This window comes from Mus musculus, chromosome 6 (genome assembly GCF_000001635.26).
Source record: "Mus musculus strain C57BL/6J chromosome 6, GRCm38.p6 C57BL/6J".
NCBI lineage: Eukaryota > Metazoa > Chordata > Mammalia > Rodentia > Muridae > Mus > Mus musculus.
In genome coordinates, this window is record NC_000072.6 from 28,549,351 (window position 1) to 28,569,187 (window position 19,837).

At 43.4% G+C, this 19,837-nt stretch overlaps 1 protein-coding gene across 3 annotated transcripts in view; it reads left to right on the forward strand.

Moving 5' to 3' along the window:
• Positions 1–19,837, forward strand: part of Snd1 (staphylococcal nuclease and tudor domain containing 1) — a 454,826-nt gene that overhangs the window by 69,014 nt on the left and 365,975 nt on the right. The window contains exon 1 of one of the 3 annotated variants that reach the window (XM_030255513.1): positions 12,401–12,521. The exons of the other annotated variants lie outside the window; for them this stretch is intronic. The gene's annotated coding sequence lies outside the window, so the exon portion shown is untranslated. Of the gene's footprint in view, positions 1–12,400; positions 12,522–19,837 lie in introns of those variants that run through there. 3 annotated transcript variants of the gene reach the window in all.

The window sequence follows — 19,837 nt, forward strand, 5'->3', positions numbered from 1 at the left end:
GTTGTTGTTTGTTTTTTAACTTAAAAATATTCAAAGTAGAGCTCTTACTGAGGTTTAGTACCTGTGCTAGTTCATTTGGTATGTTAGTACAAATCAGAAAGGGATGTCCTTTCCCCTAGAGCCTCAGCTCAGTCAGGGCTTGGCACACAGAGGGGAAGCTGAATTTCAGCTCCTCTTCTGTCTCTGTCCCTTTGGCTCGATGCCCTTGTGTAAGATGCAGCTTGCACAAGAATATATTCCTGCCCTAGTTAGACCAAGATCTGGTAGGCTCTCCAAGGAAAAGATGGTGTATTGTTGGGAGATGGGGAGTAGCCCTGTAGTCTCAGAAACCCCGAATGCTAGGATGGTTTGGGGATGAAGGTATGTGGTAGGTGGATTGTACCAGGCCTCCAGGCATGCACTTGGGAAATTACCTTTTGTGTAAGTAACCAGGTACTTTCTCGAGGGTCAATGGCTTGGAAATGGAGAAAGGTATAATCCAATTGCTTATGGTATGAGCACTCTTAAGCAAAAGAGCCATGTGGGAGAGAATGCAGATGCAGAAGCTGGAGGATAGATAACAGAGGAGACTTGAGTGAGCAGTGTGATGGGCAGGCAGATGGCCTTAGCAATTCCTGCCATACGGCCGGCTGACCTGAGCTCCAGATGAGGACCCAGTGATGTTACTTTTAGAAAAGTATGTGGCACATTCGCTTCACTGTTTCTCTTCCTCCTTCCCTAGAAATTTTAGTAGTCTATCATTAGTTAAGCACATCTTCTGGACAACATCTAGAAATAGCATGGCAGTGGGGTGTGGGTGTGGGGGCTCTGGGGTGGGGTGGAGTCAGGGTGGTGTAATAGGAAAAATTGGATGGGGGGGGTACCATTTCTTAAATTTTACAGGGAAACAAGGTTTTGCCCAGGGCTAACTGTACTTTCTCCCTTCTGCTCTGGTTATTTTCTAATTGAGCTAGACGAAGCATTTAAAACACCAGAGCAACTGTTTTTTCTCCTAGGGCTTTCCTGGATTGCCTGGCAGATCCTGTGTTGTGATAGGAGTGTGGTTCGTGGTGGCTGGTGGGATGGGAGGATTAAATGCATGAGTGTGTGTAGTTAGTAGTCCCTCAAGCATTCGGGTGGGTGTGACTGCAGGTGTTGGTCTTGCTTCTGGATGGTTCAGGGTGAATCTAGTGTCCGCTCTTAGGAGCTATGCACTCCTTCAGGCTGAAAGCCTGTTTACAACTTACATGTGATGCTCTTGTGAACCTGCACAGGCATTGGGGTTTCTCTAAAGGCAGAGCTTGCTTTATCCAGTTGTTTGCCATAAAGAAGTAAGTCTTAGAGAAAGGCTCTGGCTTTTCTGAGCTGCTGCCTTGAAGGAGATAGTACATTGTGCAATCTTAGGGCTTCCTAGGGAGCTCTTGGCTTTGATCTGAAACTGGAAAGCCTAGTGCTCCATAGCCCAGAGCTTCCATAGGCTTTGTGTTACACTTGGAGTGTTAATGACAAAGGAAACAGCCCCCAGGCATCCAGTGCAGGGGCTGACTTATTTCCTCCTGAAGTCTGCTCTTGGAGTGCTATTGTAGTTGTTGGCACAGAGAGATGGAGCTGAAATTTACCTAAAAAACAGGTAGAGTGTTTGCTCAGCCCCGGGTGTTTCGTGGATTACGTTTGCTTTTGGTTGCAGAGCCTCTTCTCTGGCTCTGTTGTGCAGTGTGTCTGGCTCTCCCTTTTCTCCCTTGGACTCTGTCTCTGGCTTGGTACTCAGGAAAAGTGGAAGTCCAAGGGTAGAAGCTGGTCCTGTACTGCTATTGCTGTCTGTTCATTTCCATTCCCTGTCCTTGAGCTTCTTCACTCTGAACTCACCATAAAGATTCTTTCACATCACGGCCTGTAAACATTCAGGCCTGGGCAGTGAAGGGTCTTTCTAAGCTTGTGTCCTTGCTGCTTTTACTTTGGGTGTCTCTCCCAGGTCTGTGCCCCCTGGGATTCTTGGACAGGCACTTTGGCAGAGAGGAACTGCAGGTAAGTACATTACTAAGGATGCCCTGGAAATCTCAAAAGCTTTTTTTCAGAGGCAAGGCTGATTCAGGTTCTGATAACTCCATCTGTTGTGTAGGACCCTGGTGTGCTTTGCCATTTAGACACAGTTACAAGTGGTTCTCAGCCCATTCCCTCTAGTTTTGACTTTTGAAAGAAAGATGAGTGGTCCTTCTGGATCCTCAGTCAGACCATGTGGCCACTAAGATGCATACCAAGAGAAAGCTGTGAGGTTAGAGTCCCTAAGCAAAGTACGGGCAAACCAATAAACCCGGTAACTGTGATCTCAGGCTTGTAACTGGAAACATAAGGCAAACAGCAAATTAGAGAGGGACTCCAGCTTGGCATTAAGGACCTTGGAGACAAGCAAAAGCTCTTTGAAATGGATATAGCATTCCACCCGTTTCCAATGGAGAGATTTGGGGACTGCGGCAGTGTGATCAAAAGACATGGAACGTGTCAGAGTGCTGGCAGAGGCTTTCTGTACCCGGTTCCAAATTGTTTGATCTGGGCATTTTTGAGATGAACACTTGAAACTTCCTTTATTGAAGGCTGAAAAAAATTTCTATTAGGAAATGGGCATAACTCACCTATTTAAGATTCCAAAATGTGCATGTGCTGTTTTTGAGATTACTATCCAGGTGCCATCACTTAAATCACTGCTGTGATCTGCTTCTCAGCTGAGAGGTCACTGGCCAGCAAGGCTGGCTCCTTGTGATGAGGTCAAGACACTGAGTATCTAGACAGAGCAGTTTCCTAAAATGGACACGCCACTGATCTTGGTCGGGATATTTTAAACTGGAAAAGACAGCATGTGCCTGTCTTGTTGCATTTGATTTCTTTCTTCTCTGTCTTACAAATTATATTTCCTTCCATTCCTTGAGCCAGAGATCCCCTTGCCTCTTTCTTTCAAATCATATTTGTGGGATTTTAACAACCTCCTGGTGGGACTTGGTGGTTAATCCCCCGAACCTTGTGCATTTACCTTTTCCAGCCCATCTCTCTTTTCTCTGTTCCTTTAATCATCACTATCACACAGTTGTAACATTTTCAACTTATCTAAATCTTGCTCATGCTGTGTGTTCATGTTTCTTTCCACTTCTCAGTCTCGTTGAGCTGTAGTGATTCTCTGTTGTTTCTGGAGTTGGCGGCACCATCATTTACTGTTCTCTGACCTCTCTCTGTGCCCTCTGTCTTGCTCAGGTTCTTAAGAATCCTGTTAGGTCAGAGACTTCTTTCTGTACACACAGGCCCTTCCTTCTCTCCAGCATGATACCTGTTGATGTGCATGCCTGCTTTTCTCTGTGAAGTCTAAGCACCGCTGAGGGCAGGAATGCCATTTCTCATCTTTATCTCCCCTTTCCGAATCTTGTAGAGAGTACTATGACCATAGTAGACAATTATCAAATGTTTAAATCATGTCTGCTGAGGCATGAGAAGTAATTTCATAGATTGCTTTTGAGTGGGCATCATTTTGCCTACTCGAAACCCTCTGTTAATCTCTGGATGCCTCTGCTAGCTCTGTTCAGCTGGGGCTCCTGTCCTGGGTTCATAAGTCCCAGGAGGGCGTCTTTGCTTCCCTGGTTTCTCCCTTCCCTCTTAATTGCATTGCTTGGTTTTGCTGGATAGTTTACACCTGGATTAGATGTTGGCAGCTACATCATTTCCCCACTCTGTTTTAGCCTAACTTCTGCCATTGCTTAACCAGCCCTGCCTCTTTCTGTATGGTTTCCCCTTAATGTACATTCTTTTAGCACAGTGTAGCTTGAGTTCAATCCACCCAGCGGGGTTATTTTCAGGATTTTACGTGTCTTTGAAGATCAGTCCCTATTTGACTCTGTCTTTTAACACCTCTGTTCTTACTCAGGGTTTTCCAAATGTCTTCTCTCGGGTATGTTGATTCATCGACGTCTTTAGGTGGACTTTTTACTCAGGGCTGTTTTTTTCCCTCTTCTGTTGTCGACCTTGCTGGTTGTCAGATTATTTCTTTGCTGGAACTAATTTTAAAATCAATTAGAGAGCTTTTCCCGTCATCTTTCTCTCTTTATTTATGAGGTGCTGATTGCAGAACTACCTACACTGTGTTTAGATAAATTACTTTTTTTTAAAAAATGTAACATTTATATTCAAGGCAAGTTTAGTGCAGCCATCCAATGCTTTGCAGTTTTGCAGGCCAGAGCTGTAGGCTTCATTCCTTGGTGGGCTAATTAGCTTTGGGCTGGGAGAATTTTTGTTCTGTTTAGAAACCAAACATTTAAGTTCCTCATGTATTCTAGACTCTGTGGTTCTGAGGAATTGTTTTTATTAACAAGATGTTTATAATTTTAGGCGTGTGCGTGTGTGTGTGTGAGTGTGCGTGTGCGTGTGAGAGAGTGTTGGCCAGCAGGTGGATGGTGGATGGAATGATGGATGGTGGTGCTTTGCCCCCACTGTTCTCAGTAAAGGCTTTTCAGCGCTGACTAGAAAGGGAAGCTGAAGGACACAGATGCTTGCTCTTTCCCCAGCAACTGACAGGCCTATTGGTTAGGCATATTTTTGGTGTCACTTTTCATTTTAGCCTTTCTTTGAATATTTGCAGTCATTTTATAGGGCGTTCACATTTTATAGTTCTAATCCACCCACTATTATGCTGTGTAGCTGGATTGGCTTACAGAATCTTATTTATGTCCACCTTGGTGGAGGGCTGCTTTGCAACCAGACCTCTGTTCAGCTTAGCCGTGAAGACATTGTAGAAACTCGGTGTTCTTTACTCTGTCATTTCTCTGCTTGGCATCAGTCTGTCCTTGTTTTGTTGTGTGGCCCTCGGTAAGGCTGAGCAGCAGCAGCAGCAGCGTGTGATGTAGGGCATCTGATAGGCTTGCTGGCCCCACACTGGTCCTCAGTTTCTGCTTCTGTCAACGCAGAGTCTGGAAAATCTATACATTAGATGGTTATAATTTCTAGTTTCTGCTCGCTTGCTTGCTTTCTTTTTTCTGTCTCTATGCAGTTTGATTTTCTGGGTCAAGTAGATTCCTCATTTCTTCAAGTCTATTGCAGGCTAACCATGTAGTTGGTACTCAGTTTTATAAGGTGCTTGAATTCTCAGTAGCTCCTGCTCATAGTCTTTGGCTGCAGATTGGCAGAGTACATTGACCCTTAACTGTGATTCTGCCATTAGTCCACCAGAAGACCAGGAGGCCCAGACTCTTTCCTTGGGTGGCTGCCTTTTGTAAGGTGGGCTGCAATTAGGAGAAAGCCTCCTCCTTATTCATATGAAGTTTGCTTAGCATCTGCTTCTCCAGCTGGATGGCTAGTTTTAGATGACTGGTGTGCAGGAGCTGTAGGTGGAACTTTGTAAGGGATTGCTGGTGTGTGCAGGGTTCCCTTGTCAGCCTTCTGCTCCTCCAGGCTTGGTCTTGAGGCCCAGGCCCTATGAGTTGGGGTGCAGGTGTATTGAGTACCCTCATTGGAGCTTCTTTACCTTTTACTGCAGCGGATGGGAGAGAGCTCACTGTGTTTACATGGCAGATCGACAGACAGTGTCATGTGCTAGTTTGACGGTAGGGATATCCAGATTATTAGCCCAGTTAGCAGGGAGACTTCACATCATTCAACTCACCTTATTGTATCCACTTGTGATTTCTTATAAAAAGGGAGGAAGTTCTGGTAGCACTTTGCTGGTCCCTTCCAGCGTGTGTTAAACCTCCAACTCAGCGTTTTCCCAGGAAAATGTCCGAGTTCCTTCCTGCCGCCTGAGCTACTTGGAGCCTTTCTGTCAGAGCACAACTGTGGCTTGCCTGGAAGATTGCTCTGAGCCCCACCTCCTCCCTCTAAAAGCTTTTCGCCTCACTCCGCCTGCTTTGCCTACTCCAGTCCTCCTCTGAGGAAGAGTAGCTGACTCCTTCAGCTCAGGCAGGCTTATCTGCAGGGGAGCTTAGTTAGTTCTGGGCTGCCTGGATCTAGAAATAGCAGAGCTGTGGAAGATGACTGCTCCTCTGGGTAAAGAACAGCAGGTAGAGGAAGGCAGTTCCTCTTGTAAGGAGAGTTCTCAATCCAAGAAGATAGAAATGAGCCTGATACTGTTGAAGGAAACTGACAAATGTAAAACTCAGTGCAGTAAAACCCTGCAGCCTTTCGTTTCTTACCACATCACCTAGCAAGAAATGTGTTCTGAGGGCTGGAGCGGTAGTGTTTCGTCCTGTCCTGCCTGTCTGTGTTATAGATCTGCTCGCATGTACTCAGGGAAGCAGGTGCTCTCTGGCAGAGTCCCGTTGTTTCTGTTCTCTTTCCTCATCTCGCTCTTAGTAGATGTCCCTGCAGGTGTGATCATGGCTGTGCTTGCTTTTGCATTTTATTTGGATCCCTCCCCCATCCTAGGTTCTTCCATCTCCACTCGATGATCTCTCTCCCAGGAATGGATTCTCCTACAGGAAATAAGAGGTGACCCCTTGTATTTCAAATGAAGAGTCTCTCCTAGTGAACAGTCTAGGCAGCTTGGTTGGTGGCTCGCTCCTGCGCCTGTCATGTTAGCCTCACAGGAGCTCCTTGTGTACCTTGTGTCGCTTGTAAAGCCTTGCTGTGGCTTTCCATGCAACACGAACCCGTCGTGAATTCTTAGCGTTGTTAAATTGTCTCTCATTTAGCTGCCTTGCTGTGGTTCATCCAGAAAGAGCAGCTTCTTGAACATGAATTCACTACCTCAGAAAGGGGCAACAACAAAACCGCCTTCTACTTTGCTTGAGCAACAACAACATTTAAACTGTTTCTGTAATGCCGTGGTGTACTCTACAAACTACATTTGTGCAGTTTAAGCAAGACTCGTGTCCTGCTTCTAGAATTTAAATCAGTTGATGCTTTCATTGGCATATTTTCTTGCTGATATTTATAGATACATATTTAAGGAGACTTGTCAAGGCTTTTAAATAGTGAGGTAGACTGGTCCTCATTTTAACTTTTTTTTGTTGTTGTTGTTGTTGTTGTGGGGTTTTTTTTTTTTTTTTTTTTTTTTTTTTTTTTTTTTTTTTTTTTTTTTTTTGATACAGGGTCTGGTTCTAGCTGCCCTAGAACTTGCTATGTAGATTCACCTCCCTCTGCATTCTAAATGTCTGGATAAAAGGCATGTGCTACCACGCCCTGCTCACATTAACTGTTTTAATGTCCTCCTTTAAACTTGGTACTTCGTACTAGTAGTAGGAGATTTAAAAAATATAGCTGCTAGAAAAGGTAAGCTTTGCCTCATTGATGTTGTGGGAGGTCGCAAGCCTTCAGCAGGTTCCTCTTCTCTTTATAGATAGGCTTACTTTCTTTGCTCTTTTTTTTTTTTTCTTTTTCCTTTCCTGACCTCTCAGATCCTGGGATGATAGTCTATACCTGGCTCATTCCCCTCTGATTACCATCTTACATCATTCTTTCTTCCCAATTGCATGGTCTTCATTACTAAAGTTTCTCTTTCTCCTTTTCTCCCTCTTCAACAAGTCCATCTCGGCTCTGTTGTTTGCTTGTTGTGGGCTGGTCTGTCTACTTTGGGGATCTTAAGCTTCTGTGGTAAGGAGAGCTAACTGCTTTCACATGCAATCTGGCACAGAGGCCATAACATTCTAAGCACAGTGTTTATATATGTGTGTGTGTGTAAGGGGAACACATGGATTTTATAGCTCAATGTTCCCATCCATGCATTCAAATAGTTGTGCACTGGAAACATTTTGGGGAAAACCATACATCTATATTCAATAAGAACTGATTTTTCTTATCCAAATAGTCAAATCTAGGACTTCACAAAAACTTGCCATTATTTCTTAAACAAATGAGCATTCAAATAACCTAGCCCCTTCATTCCATTTTCCCTGCTTCCCTCCTTTCCTTCCCCCTCACCTCACTGCACACAGGGGTGTGTGTGTGTGTGTGTGTGTGTGAGAGAGAGAGAGAGAGAGACCGGGGGGGGGGGTGTTGATTGATTATTAGTTTGTCATGGAGAGCTAATCTTTGGATACTGAGGGATTTTTTAGAGTCTTGGTGGCCCTGAATTCATGTTCTGAACTTGGAGATTAGGGTCTCTGGTGTTTCTGTTTCTGGCTGTTCTTTGACCTTGCCATGTCTCCTTTACCTCTGTTCCCCTTCCCTGCTAGGAAATTGATGCCCATATGTACACTTCTAAGGGATCCCCTGGTGCAGAGTTCTACAAGGGCAAATCATTTGATTGTTAACGTTAGATTCACTGCAAATATGGCAACCCAACATTATTGCTTCTCATTTGCTGCAAATGAGCTGCAAGCCTTCTGGGCTTACACAGGACTGCTCTGAGGACAAAGATTAAGTGGATCTCTGCTGGTGCCATATATTTTGATTGAACAGTAGAGCTGCGGTGCGTTTTCAGGGTCTGCCACCGACCGCCTCTGCCCTTGTCTCCCTTCCACAGCTCTGTGCCCTGTTGGTTCTCACACTAGCCCCCTTCCCCCGCTGAGCTTTTTCTTTTGAAAAGAGGCCAGCTCAGTTTCTCGTAAGGTGTCAGTTTTGAACTCCTTGTGTTAAAATCTTTGTGTTAAAACTGGGGCTCAGAATGCTCATTTTTGTCAACTGCTAGCCTTGAGCTTGAGAGTCCCTGCTCTAGATTGTTACTCTAGCAGTTGAAGAGTGGGCGCTTACCAAAGCTGTCTCCCAGGAGTTTGGTTTCTGACAATGTCTTTTTTTTTTCCTGGATTTCGAAGTAGTTTCCATATGAGCACTGCTATATCCCCAAGGTCACAGAGCCAAGAGGGGGCAGGAGGGTTTGCTGTCTCTCTGGATTTTATAGCTCACTATTGGAGTTGATGGTTAGGTGGGACTAGTATTTTTTCAGGGTCAGTTTTACTTCAGGGAAAGAGAAGAAAAGGTTTATGGGGGGCTGCCTTGACGACTGGGATTTGCATCTCATGTGATTCTGTCAGCTGAACTGGTAAGACCTGGAAGAAGGAACAAGTTAAAGAATGTGCTTGGCTCTGGATTGCTCTTATGCAGATGGAAGAAAGTGCAGGTGCTTCGTGGCACATATGGAGAAGTCAGTTTTCAGGCCACAGTCCAGCAAACCCTCACGTATCTTCTGGATCATACTAGTGTACAGAAGTGTGTCGTGTGGACTTAGTGTTCTGGGGGCCATTGTCTTAACACAGGGTAAGCACAGCTAGTTCCTTCGTAAGGTTTACTAGAGGCATGCTCAGGTTTGTCCAGGACTCAGCTCCATGCTCTAGCTAGAGGTGGGGAAATGCTGACAGCCACTCACTGACTCACATGAAGTAAACGCTAAAGATGCAGTCTAAAGTCTTGTAGGTGTGTTTATTTATGATGTGAAATCCAGCTGTCAGAAAGACTAGCATATTTGGGTGGGCCAAGGACATTCTCTTTTTTGTTTGTTTGTTTTTCTTTTAAAGACTTATTTATTACATTTATATGAGTACACTGTAGTTGTCTTCAGGCATACCAGAAAAGGGCATCAGATCTCATTACATTGTGAGCCCATGTGGATGCTGGGAATTGAATCTAGGACCTCTGGAAGAGCACTCAGTGCTCTTAACCACTGAGCCATCTCTCCAGCCCTACATTCTCTTTCTTAAGGAGAAAATTTTTGTGGAATCTTTTAAAAAAATTAATGAGGCCTTAAGATACTGAGGAAGCTTGTTGTAATCCTAACCTATCTCAGTCAGGGATTGAGACCCTGGACTTGAATCCACAGCCATCTGGTTAGACTAATGAGTATTGGGTGGATCCCATAAATGCTGGAGTCCCTTTCTTATTAGTCAGTCAGCCCAGTTTTAACTGCCTTCCTGTGTGTCATGTGAGCATGGATTTGGATTTGGTGGGTTAGTGGCCCTCTCTTCCTCAGTGCTGAGTGGATCTTTTTATAGTCAGTGTGTTTCCATTTTGTTGAAGTAGAAACTGGTTATATTTGTTAATATTGTACATAGTTTCTTTTTTTCAAAATGTGTTTACACAATCAGAGTATTTCCTATCACCAGCTTTTGAAGATACCATAGTTTACATAAAACGAAAGTTAATTTGAATATTCAAGTGTTTAACTTTGGACCGAAGGGGAACCCAGTTACTCCTCCCTTTTTTTAAAATGGTACTGGGAATTGAACCCAAGACCCCAGGCATGCTAAGCAAGTGCCAGGACTCGGGGCCCTAGCTACTCTGTTTAATCCTCTTGTCTTCATGTGAGGTGTGTTTGGTACTAGTAGTGAGGCCCACCCTGCGCATCTCACTTTTGAATAGTCTCAGTTTTATTAGTCATTTGTGGAGAGCTTTCTGTTCTCTGGGAGTACCTGCTTCTGGGCAAGTCCCTGTCTCATCTTCACTTAGTAGTGTTACAGGTTTAACCAGGTTGAGATAGGCCTACACCTCTGCTTTCATCTTCACACCATTCTCTGCTTCACAGATTTGTCCCTGATTATGAATGTAAAATACTCATTTATAAATTTGGGAAAAAATTTAAAGAAGCAAATATAAATTACTTAAATCTTATAGCCCAGAGGAAATATCACCACTGTTAATATCTCATGGCCTTTCACTGATGTCTCTGTTCATGTTTTGTAACAGAACATGTCCCCTGGCCTTTTAAATAATTTTCTAAAACAGAATTTTTAATGGTTATGTAGTTTTTAATAATATGGATGTACCATAATTTATTTAACCAGTTGCCACCTATTTTTGGAGATATAAATTATCTCCAATATTTATGATTATATCTTTACACTTAAAATAAAAATGTGCCTTGAAGTAGAAAGCCTGAGCATCAGGTTCATTCAGATCAGAGGCGGCCCCGGCAGGCTGTGCTGGAGCAACTGTACAACATTGCCATGCAGATAGATGCTCCCAGAGGAGCTGATATTTAGTCCCGCTGGCAGGATACTCTCTAATCACCTAATTCCTTATCGGTTTGTATTATTTAGAAGCAGGCTGGAATCCAGGCCCCTTGGGTTTTGTTGTGAGCCACACCCCTTCCCCCAATAGCTAGACTTGCTGCTTTTGAAGTAATGGTAGTGGAGACTGGTCTACCTACTTCTGGGTTCCGCTGCTTTCTTCTGCTGCCACTGCTGGGAGACACAGTGATATTGGCATGGGAGTGCTCATGTGCATCCTTGCAGCATTGCTGTGTCTCAGCCCACTTGTGTTCACACAATTACACTGCAGATTATTAAATTGCATCCTATTGTGATAAAACCGTCACCCCTACATACAGGTATGTGAAGCAATTATATTTAATTAACATATAATGGCACTTGTGGCCAGCAAAGTAATTACAACCACAGCCGCTAGTTTAAATGACCATGTCTCACCTTTGTCTTTAGGAGGATTTTCCTTCTTGGGGATGGGAATGAAACACATTGTGGCTCCCCACAGCCCTTCAGTGTCTCGGAGGGACTTGAACACTGTCCACAGAGTCTTGTTTGAGCTCAAGAAGTGGTGGGGGATGTATAGGCAGTGCTGTCTGACATTGTTGAAGGCTCCATGACTCCAAGTATTTAAAGTATATAACAGTATTTAAAGCATAAAGTCAGCTGTGAGTAAGAACAGGCTCCGGTTTGGCTTTCTTTGTACTCGGTGACAGATTTTGCTGCTTGGATGCTTGGGAGCACGGTGAGCACCTGAGACTAATCCGCCCAGAAGCCTTGCGAATACCGTGTGCTTAACCACCTGTGTCCATAATTAGAAGGCACTCCCAGACCTTCTATGACATTCACACATTAAAATTTGCCTTTTTGTCTCAGATTATTTTATTTGCCTCTTCTCAAAGGGTCAGGATTTTCTGTGGGTGGCTGTCTTTGTTAGGATTTTACTTCTTTGAACAGACACCATGACCAAGGCAACTCTATTAAAGGACAACATTTAATCTGGGCTGGTTTACAGGTTCAGAGGTTCAGTCCATTATTGTCAAGCTGGGAACCTGGCAATGTCTAGGCAGGCATGGTACAGGAGAAGCTGAGAGTTCTTGTTCAGAAGGCAAACAGGAGAGACTGTCTCTAGGCAGCTGGGAAGAGGGTCCAAAGCCCATCCCCAGTGACACACTTCCTCTAACAAGGCCACACCTCCTAATAGTGTCACTCCCTGGGCAAGCAGATTCAGCTGAGCACAGTGGTCTCCTCCTGTCCTAGGAAGGACTAGCACTGTGCTTATCCAAGTGCCTCCTTCGAGTGTCTCTCCTAGGCTCAGCTCTGTCTGGACTACGGCCAGCCATGTCAGGGCAAGGCCTGTTATATCTATTCAGTAGTTTGTTTTTCCATTTTGGGTCTGGTTTTTGATTTTTGTTTTATCTTTTTTCCCTCAGAGATGAAGATCATGTCATTGAACATAAAAATAGCAGGGAAAGATGAAGATGGTGGGATAAGGACTGAGTCAGCAGACACTGCTTTACTGTAGGAAGGTCCCTCCACCCCCCAGATGCCTGCTTCTCATAGGCTTTCTTGCCTCCTGTCTCGCTGGCTCTGCTCAGAAAGCTGTAGGAGCTGGGAGAGGGCTTTGGAAGGACGGCGCTGCAGGAGGCAGGAGTGGAGGTACTTTACTTTGTGCATAGGTGTAGCTTGGAGCAATATTGCTTTTCTCTGGCTCTATTCTAATGAGAAGAACAGGACCTTGTGCTGTTAATGTGTTAGCAATTTCAGGAAGAGAAGCTTAGGGCTGGAGATCCATTCAGTGGTATTTTGACATTTGTGTGGTTCTTTCTCTGTAGTTCTGAAGAAGAAATTAGTATCTTGGTCACCTGGAAAAGTAATTTTAGCTCATAGACTCCCTGCCACACTTGAGTAACTTTTGGAAGTATAATATTTTACCTAATGCCCATTAAATGTTAGGCACTTTTTCTATATTCCCTTTACTGCCCTTTTACCGATTAGGGAAATATTTATGTGAACCCAGAAGGCTGATTTATTTATTTTATTGTCTTTTTTAATAACTTGCTTCTCCCTGGTGCTGGGTGGTTTCTGAGCCCCAGACAGACGCCATGATTTCTTCTGTGATAATCATCTGGCCTCCCATGGCCTGTATCCTCAAGGGCCTGCTTGGCACTTATTTGGCTTTAAGAAAGCCTCTGGATATATGGAAATAAATCTAACCTAAATGCCCCACCCAGGAGCAGTGTGACTCCTGGGGAGTGACGACTGGCAGGCACAGCCATTAAAGAGTTGCAGAAATGAAAGCACTCCTGTGGAACTGGACCTTGTCCTTTTGCACTGGGGGCCTCTTTCTTGTGTGTTTTTAGAGTGTCTCACCTGAGTTAATTTGCTGGCCAAGATGCTTCAGGCACACTGAAGTACCCGCCTCTGTCTGGGCACAAAATCAGGTAGTTGCTGATGAGATGGACTCTTGAAAAATCACTCTGGAAGTAGAGACCAGATCATTTGGCCTAAGTCTTTAAGACGTGGTGGCAGAAGACTGGGAAGTTCAGGCTTGGAGAGCTAGGATATAGGCACAGTGGTGGTCTCCCTTTTTATTTGCTAGCACAAAACAGCCACACCTCCTCCTGGTGGATGCGAGGAAGCACACATCTCAGACCTGGCTCCAAGGTTTGGAGAAAAACTGGTTTCTGTAATCTCTTGTGCTGAGAAAAACTGGCTTCTTGTTTCTCATAAATGTGTGCACACCTCTGTGTGTGTATGTATGTGGCAGTGGGGGCTCTTTCCCTTCTTCATCAGGCATTTGTTGGATGGATAAAAGAAAGCCACTTTCTTTAGTAAATAGTTTGGGTAGTTTTTAAGCATGTACTTTCTGCACCAGCAAGGAATAAAAAGCACACAAAATTTGCAATAAAACACTAATGAGAAACAAAGCCGTGAACTCATCAGTATCTCAACACCACTAAATTAGGCTGTGATACACAGTAGCTCATCTGCAAATCAGGGAACGGAACTGATTATTGTCTGCTCCGGGCCCTGCCAGGGTAGCACATGGCACAGTCCGCAGAGTGAGCAGTGTTCATTCTGGATGCTTCGATGTGCAGGTTCTGCTGTACAGCATAACCACCTATAAGCACCCTGTCCCAGGTCTCCTGACTCAGGGTTCCCAGGGGCAGGTCATAGGTAGCTTTTCCTTTTGGTTTTCTTCCTCCCCATTTTCCTCAGTGCTCAGAGGGAGGTTTCTGGTGTGTAGCAATGGCTGAAACCCATACCCTTTGTATGCTTTGGAGTATTTCTATCATCATTCAGACCCAGTGGGAATAGTCCTGGGTGGGGCCAGTGGTTGAGAATGATGGTATCCTTTTTCTTTAATTAGATATTTTCTTTATTTACATTTCAAATGCTATCCCAAAAGTTTTCTCTAACCTACCCCCGCCCTGCTTCCCTATCCACTCACTCCCACTTCTTGGCCCTGGCGTTCCCCTATACTGGGGCATATAAAGTTTGCAAGACCAAGGGGCCTCTCTTCCCAATGATGGCAACTGGGCCAAGTAATGATGGTATCTTAACCAAATAAAATCTCACCGCTGCAAATATTCTTTATTACTCCACCTTAAAAGCTATGTGAAGAAATCCTATTGTTTTACACTGAAGGGGAATTTTCACTTATTCTTTAATAAAGGTGTCATAGCCACTCATTTCTTCAATGATGAACTTATGTATTTCCCTTCTGGAAAGCTCTTCTTTTATGAAGCAGTTATTATCTTTCTCCCCTGCAAGGAGGGGAGAACTTGGTCCGACTTCTCTTTCTGTCCTATAGTTGGGGCCAGTACTTGCCTTAAACATGAGAATGTGGCCTGATGGTGGGACTTGTCCGGGAAGCTTTAGTTCTCTCTTGAGAACACATGCAGTGAAGCTAGGATAGTTATGTAAGTGTTTCATCCTGTACTCATTTGTTCTTTCTCAAGAAGTAAAAGCTATGTAAAGGATGTTCAGTGTAAAGACACTTGCCTAGCATGCACAAGGCCTGGGGTTTGATCCCCGGCTTCATAGTACCATGAAACAAGAACAAAGAGAAAGGAAAAGGATTTAAGTAATAAGGGCTTTAGGTTTTAGGTTTTTGTTTTTTTTGTTTGTTTCATGACACTTTTACAAGACATGTCCTTTCACATTTTGTCCTTTACCTGGTTTTGTTTGCTGCTTCTTTATTTAAAATGTTAACAAAAATAATTCAAGAAGCTTTTAATACTATTGCTATTCCTCCCTCCCCCAAACCTAGTCAGGGAGGGAGATAGCTTGGTGATGAGCCCTTCCTCTTTCTCCCTCAACCTTTGTTAATATCACCTTCAGCTGGGTCTCTTAACACTGTGACAAAACAGAAGCAGCCCCTTCTATAGGAGACTGATGTAAAAGACCTTGTTATAACAGAACACAGTAAACTTCTTCACTTCCTAAACTTTGCTTCTAATAAATGGTACAACATTGTTTGCTTATTTGTTTTAGGGTAACATAGACTTCTTTGCCCATTTATAATCACCATAGTGTTTCCCTAAAGACAGAAAAGGTTTCCACCTTATTAAGTCTGAAGTTATTGGGCTGCTATGTTGTTCTCAGTGTGCGTGCTTCCTTGTGTTGGTTTGGGCAGGTATCTTGAATGCTCTTTTGATAATCTGAGTAGTCAGATTCACCACCTTTACAAGCCAGTATGTCAACCCTGTGAGGACTTCTTTGTATTTTGTGAAGAGGTCCAGTTGATTGGCAGCTGGTGGCTGAGAGTTATAGTACTAGATGAAAGATGCTGTAATCTCAGGGCTAGTGAGCATGAAAGCTGGACCCATCCATCCCCGATAGAACCAAGAAGTCCAGAGGACAGCATGTGCCACCAAGATGTGTCTTGGCTGATGTTTAAATTGCATCAAATTAAAGGGTATTTCTCATTCTCCATTGACATTGTCACCAAAGGGCAGAATTAGTGTCATTTTTAACAGCTTTGAGCTTCTGGAACTGCCACTTTCTCTGAGGGTCACTAGGGATAGTAGCTCAGTGAGTCTTTCTTGTTCCAAAATCGCCTGTCTGGAGGACTTCTTAGAAGAGGAATTATTCCACAGCCAGTGGACAGGGTCTCTTTATGTATTCCTGGAGCTCTCTGTGTAGACCAGGCTGACCTTGAACTCACAAAGATCACCTTGTACTCCTCCAACATGCTGAGATTCAAGGCTTATGCAACCATACTTGCCAGTCTTGTTTTTGTTTGTTTTTTTTTCCTTAATCTGGGTTGTGTAAACTTCTGTCTCCGTATTGCATCAACATGAGGATGTGTGAAAGGAGTGTGGCGAGCAGCATGGACATTTTCTTACATAGAAGCGCTAGCTACACTAAGAGGGAGCCTAGGGTGTTAGAGGGGTTTAGCCCTAGTCCATTGGGTGTTCTAAGCAGTGTGTTGTGCTAGGGCGGCATGGATCACAGGTGTTCAGGGTAAAGACTGTTGTCCAAAGTTTACACTCCGATAATAGCTACTTGAGTACATGGAAATAAAGCATTGTGTGGAAACCTGCTCTCTGTGTGTGTGTGTGGGGGGGGGGAGGCAGGATCCAGTGGCGTTTGAATCAAAGGAGAAATAACTTTTGCTTTGTCGAATCTCTTGGACTATTGTGATATTCATGGTTGTTTCTCTTGTTCATCCATTTTCCCTTTGGTCCATTGATTTGTTTCCTTATTTTAAAGCCTTTTGTCATATCCAGTGTAGTAGGAACGTTTTCAAATCAGCAAAATTGCATGTGCTAGTCACTGGCTATGTGGCTGTGCTTTAAACCTAAGAGTATGCAGGTGTTCTCTCTTGAGATGTCCATTTTTACCTAGATGTTCGTGGAGTCCACTCCTCAGGCAGCTCCTGTCATTTTGCTGAATGTCACCAAGCATTTACTGTCACTTCTCTGATGCCAAGGAGGAAGGTGATGCCTTCTAGCAAAATAGCCCCTGTCCTTTTGGTAGCACATTAAAAGGTCAGCACCCCCTCTGTCCTTCTCTTGCCTCCTCTGCCCTCACTGTCATCTGTATAACCTTTCCTTACTGAATGCTGCTTCTGTAAAGTGCACTGGAGCTGCATTTAAAGAGATTAGGTTCCTTAAGTCTGAAGGTGCCAGTCCACTGTAAGCTTGAGGTGCAACACTGGAAATCATTCCATGACTTAGAGGTAGGTGGCTCACCTCGTTATAGAGTCTTGTCTTTCTAGAAGTTGCTATTACCGAAATGATCTTGAGAAAGCTCCTGAAACTTGTAAACTTCAGGAATTTCTTGAGATTGTTTTGTTTACTTGGCAAGACTTAAAGGATTGTTTCAGTTTGCAGGTCACCTTGGTTTCTTTAGTAAAAAGTCCATGCTTTATAGGTCTAGCTCTAGACATACACAGTTTGCTTGTTTGTTTTTAAGGGGAATATTTTTAACTTGGACCTTATATGCCTGCCATTTTTGGATTACACCACAGCTGACGCATATTTCAGTTTTGAGTTGTTTTCTTAAAGAAATTAGCCAAGGCAATCTTGGTAGTTTTCGTGGAGGAATCTTACCTGTTGCTGAAGTCCCATTTAATTTCACATGCCTTGCACCTGTCTCTTAGCAACTAGCATATAAATTGCATATAGACACAAATATTTTTAAATGTGTAATAAAGAACCTAGAGTTACTGTAAAAAACCTTTTTAAAATAAAGTTTGTATGTGGTGATTTTTAATGATAGATTATAATGTATCTTTCATGATGATGATTAAGTTGTAAGTTTAGTCAAACATCTGTTTATTTAGCAGTGATCATGAATATTCCCTTTGCAATTAACATTGATTTCGGAAAGATCTATATTTATAATTAATAGATTATGAAGGTGTGCTAAGTGTATTCAGGTTCCTGTTCTTCAGTATTTCTTCCATATTTTCATTCATTTTGCCCTTTTAAAGGTAGATTTAAATACATAGATTGCTTATGAGTACTTCTCCTTGTGAATGTACGTTGTGACTTTTAAAATTTCATTATGTTTCTTGACAAAATGCTTGCTAAGATCCTAAGATAGTCTGTTTTCCTTCATGTGCTGCTTAGGCCCTCACTCTGTGTACAGTGGGCATGAAGTAGACACTCCTGCATGATTGGGCGCACACTTCTGCAGCTTTTGGTCTATACAAGAATCATTTTGCCATTATTACTTGATGATGTGCTCATTTTCTCTTGGTGCCCTATGCTTTCTCTCAAAGTAATCACCCGAAAGGAGTCATCTTTTCCCCCTTTTTTGTCTTCAAGAAAGCAATGGTCTTGCTAAAGTCCATTGTCAGATGGTAATCTTTCATCTTGTTCTCTTGCCCTAAATTCAGAAGCACAGGTGTGGAAAAGGAAATGATTTTGTAGAAGTGTGAAATAAATAATGTGGAGAGAGGTTGGTGTGCAGACACTGTCCGCTTATAAAGGCACGTGTGCACCCCAGTGCTTTGGGGGCTGCTTGGAGCAGGTTCATAAGATGCCTGCACTCGTAGCTGCAGCAGACTGCTCTGTTGTCTCCTGTGCATGGTCTTACCTTGCACATTGCAGGACCACAGAACTGGAGTTTCTTTCCCATCTGCTGTAAACTGTCCAACGATGACAAGTACTCTTAGTAGTCTTCTGAGTACCCTTAGCAAGGAGGAAGGAATTTTGGAAGGGGTACTTGACTGAGTGATGATTTGGAGAAAGGGGGCAAGCTGATTGGGTGGTGGTGTCTTTTTTAATGTAGTCAGCCTTAAGAATGCTGCTGTGTTTTATTTTCAGAATTCTGCTACTTGCCCTACCAGAATCTGCCCCGAGTTGTTTCCTGTAACCCACTGTTATTGACCCGTGTAGGCAGAAATCTTGTTAGGACAAGGGGAAGATGTCTGTAAGGTTATGGTTAATACATACTTCCTGTTCTCCTCGTCAAGACTATCCGCAGAGTTACCAACAAGGATTTTATCTTCTTTTTACTTCTTTATTTTTCTTGAATGTTTCTTTGAACATTCAAGAGCATGCCCGAAGCTCCTGATGCCTTGTATAGTCTGATTATCAGCTGACTGGCTGCCAGCAGCTGGGTGGGGGCAGCATGCCTAGGGGTCTTTGGCTGCTGTTTGGCCCTTTGCACGGCTTATTCAGCTTTAAGACATTTCTATGCTCAGCACTTTTATTTGCTGAGGATGCCATGCTTGTGCACACACCTGTGTGTGAGTGTTGTACGTTACCTATCAGCACCTGGGAGGAAACAGTGGGGCATGCCTAAGGGGGAATTAACCATCCCTAGAATGCCCTTTTTCTTGGTTTTATAACACAGACTCTATCTGCCATTATTATGCACTATAATTTTTAAAAGTACCTTTAAAAAATAGTGTAAGTTTACCATATCAGGGTTTTACAGAAACAGACTGAGTTCATAATTTAATTCTTTTACAGAAACAAGGTTAAGGATTTCCTTCATCTCTTTCTTGACTGCTGTACCAGCCTTTTGCACCCTAGCCCGGGTGGCCTCACATTCATTTCCATAACAATGGTTGTTGTATCTCAAACTCCAGGAATTATGCCTTGAGATGGAAGCGAATAGCAGGAGCCAATGAATGCTTAAATGAGAAATCTGTTTGTAATGTCATAGACTCCTCAGAGGAGGGCATGAGAGATGGAAAGCAAGAGTGGGAACATAGGAATCCTGCTGGTAGAGTTAGTCTCTCCTTCCTTCCCAATTTTCTGTACTTATTTCATTGGGAGCTATTTCAGACTGGCTTACATGGCTGGCCTTCCCCCCCTAATTCCTTTCTTTCTGAGCATTCATCATTTCAGTATGGTGGTAGTGTCTTAGGTCAAAAATTGATGCCTTCATAGAACAAAAATGCTTATTTATACCTTGCATTTATGACTTAGTTGATGCCTAGTGTCTTATCCCTTCTAGTCCATGGTTGTGACTGGACATTTTGAACTTATATTTGAGAGTTGCGTGTA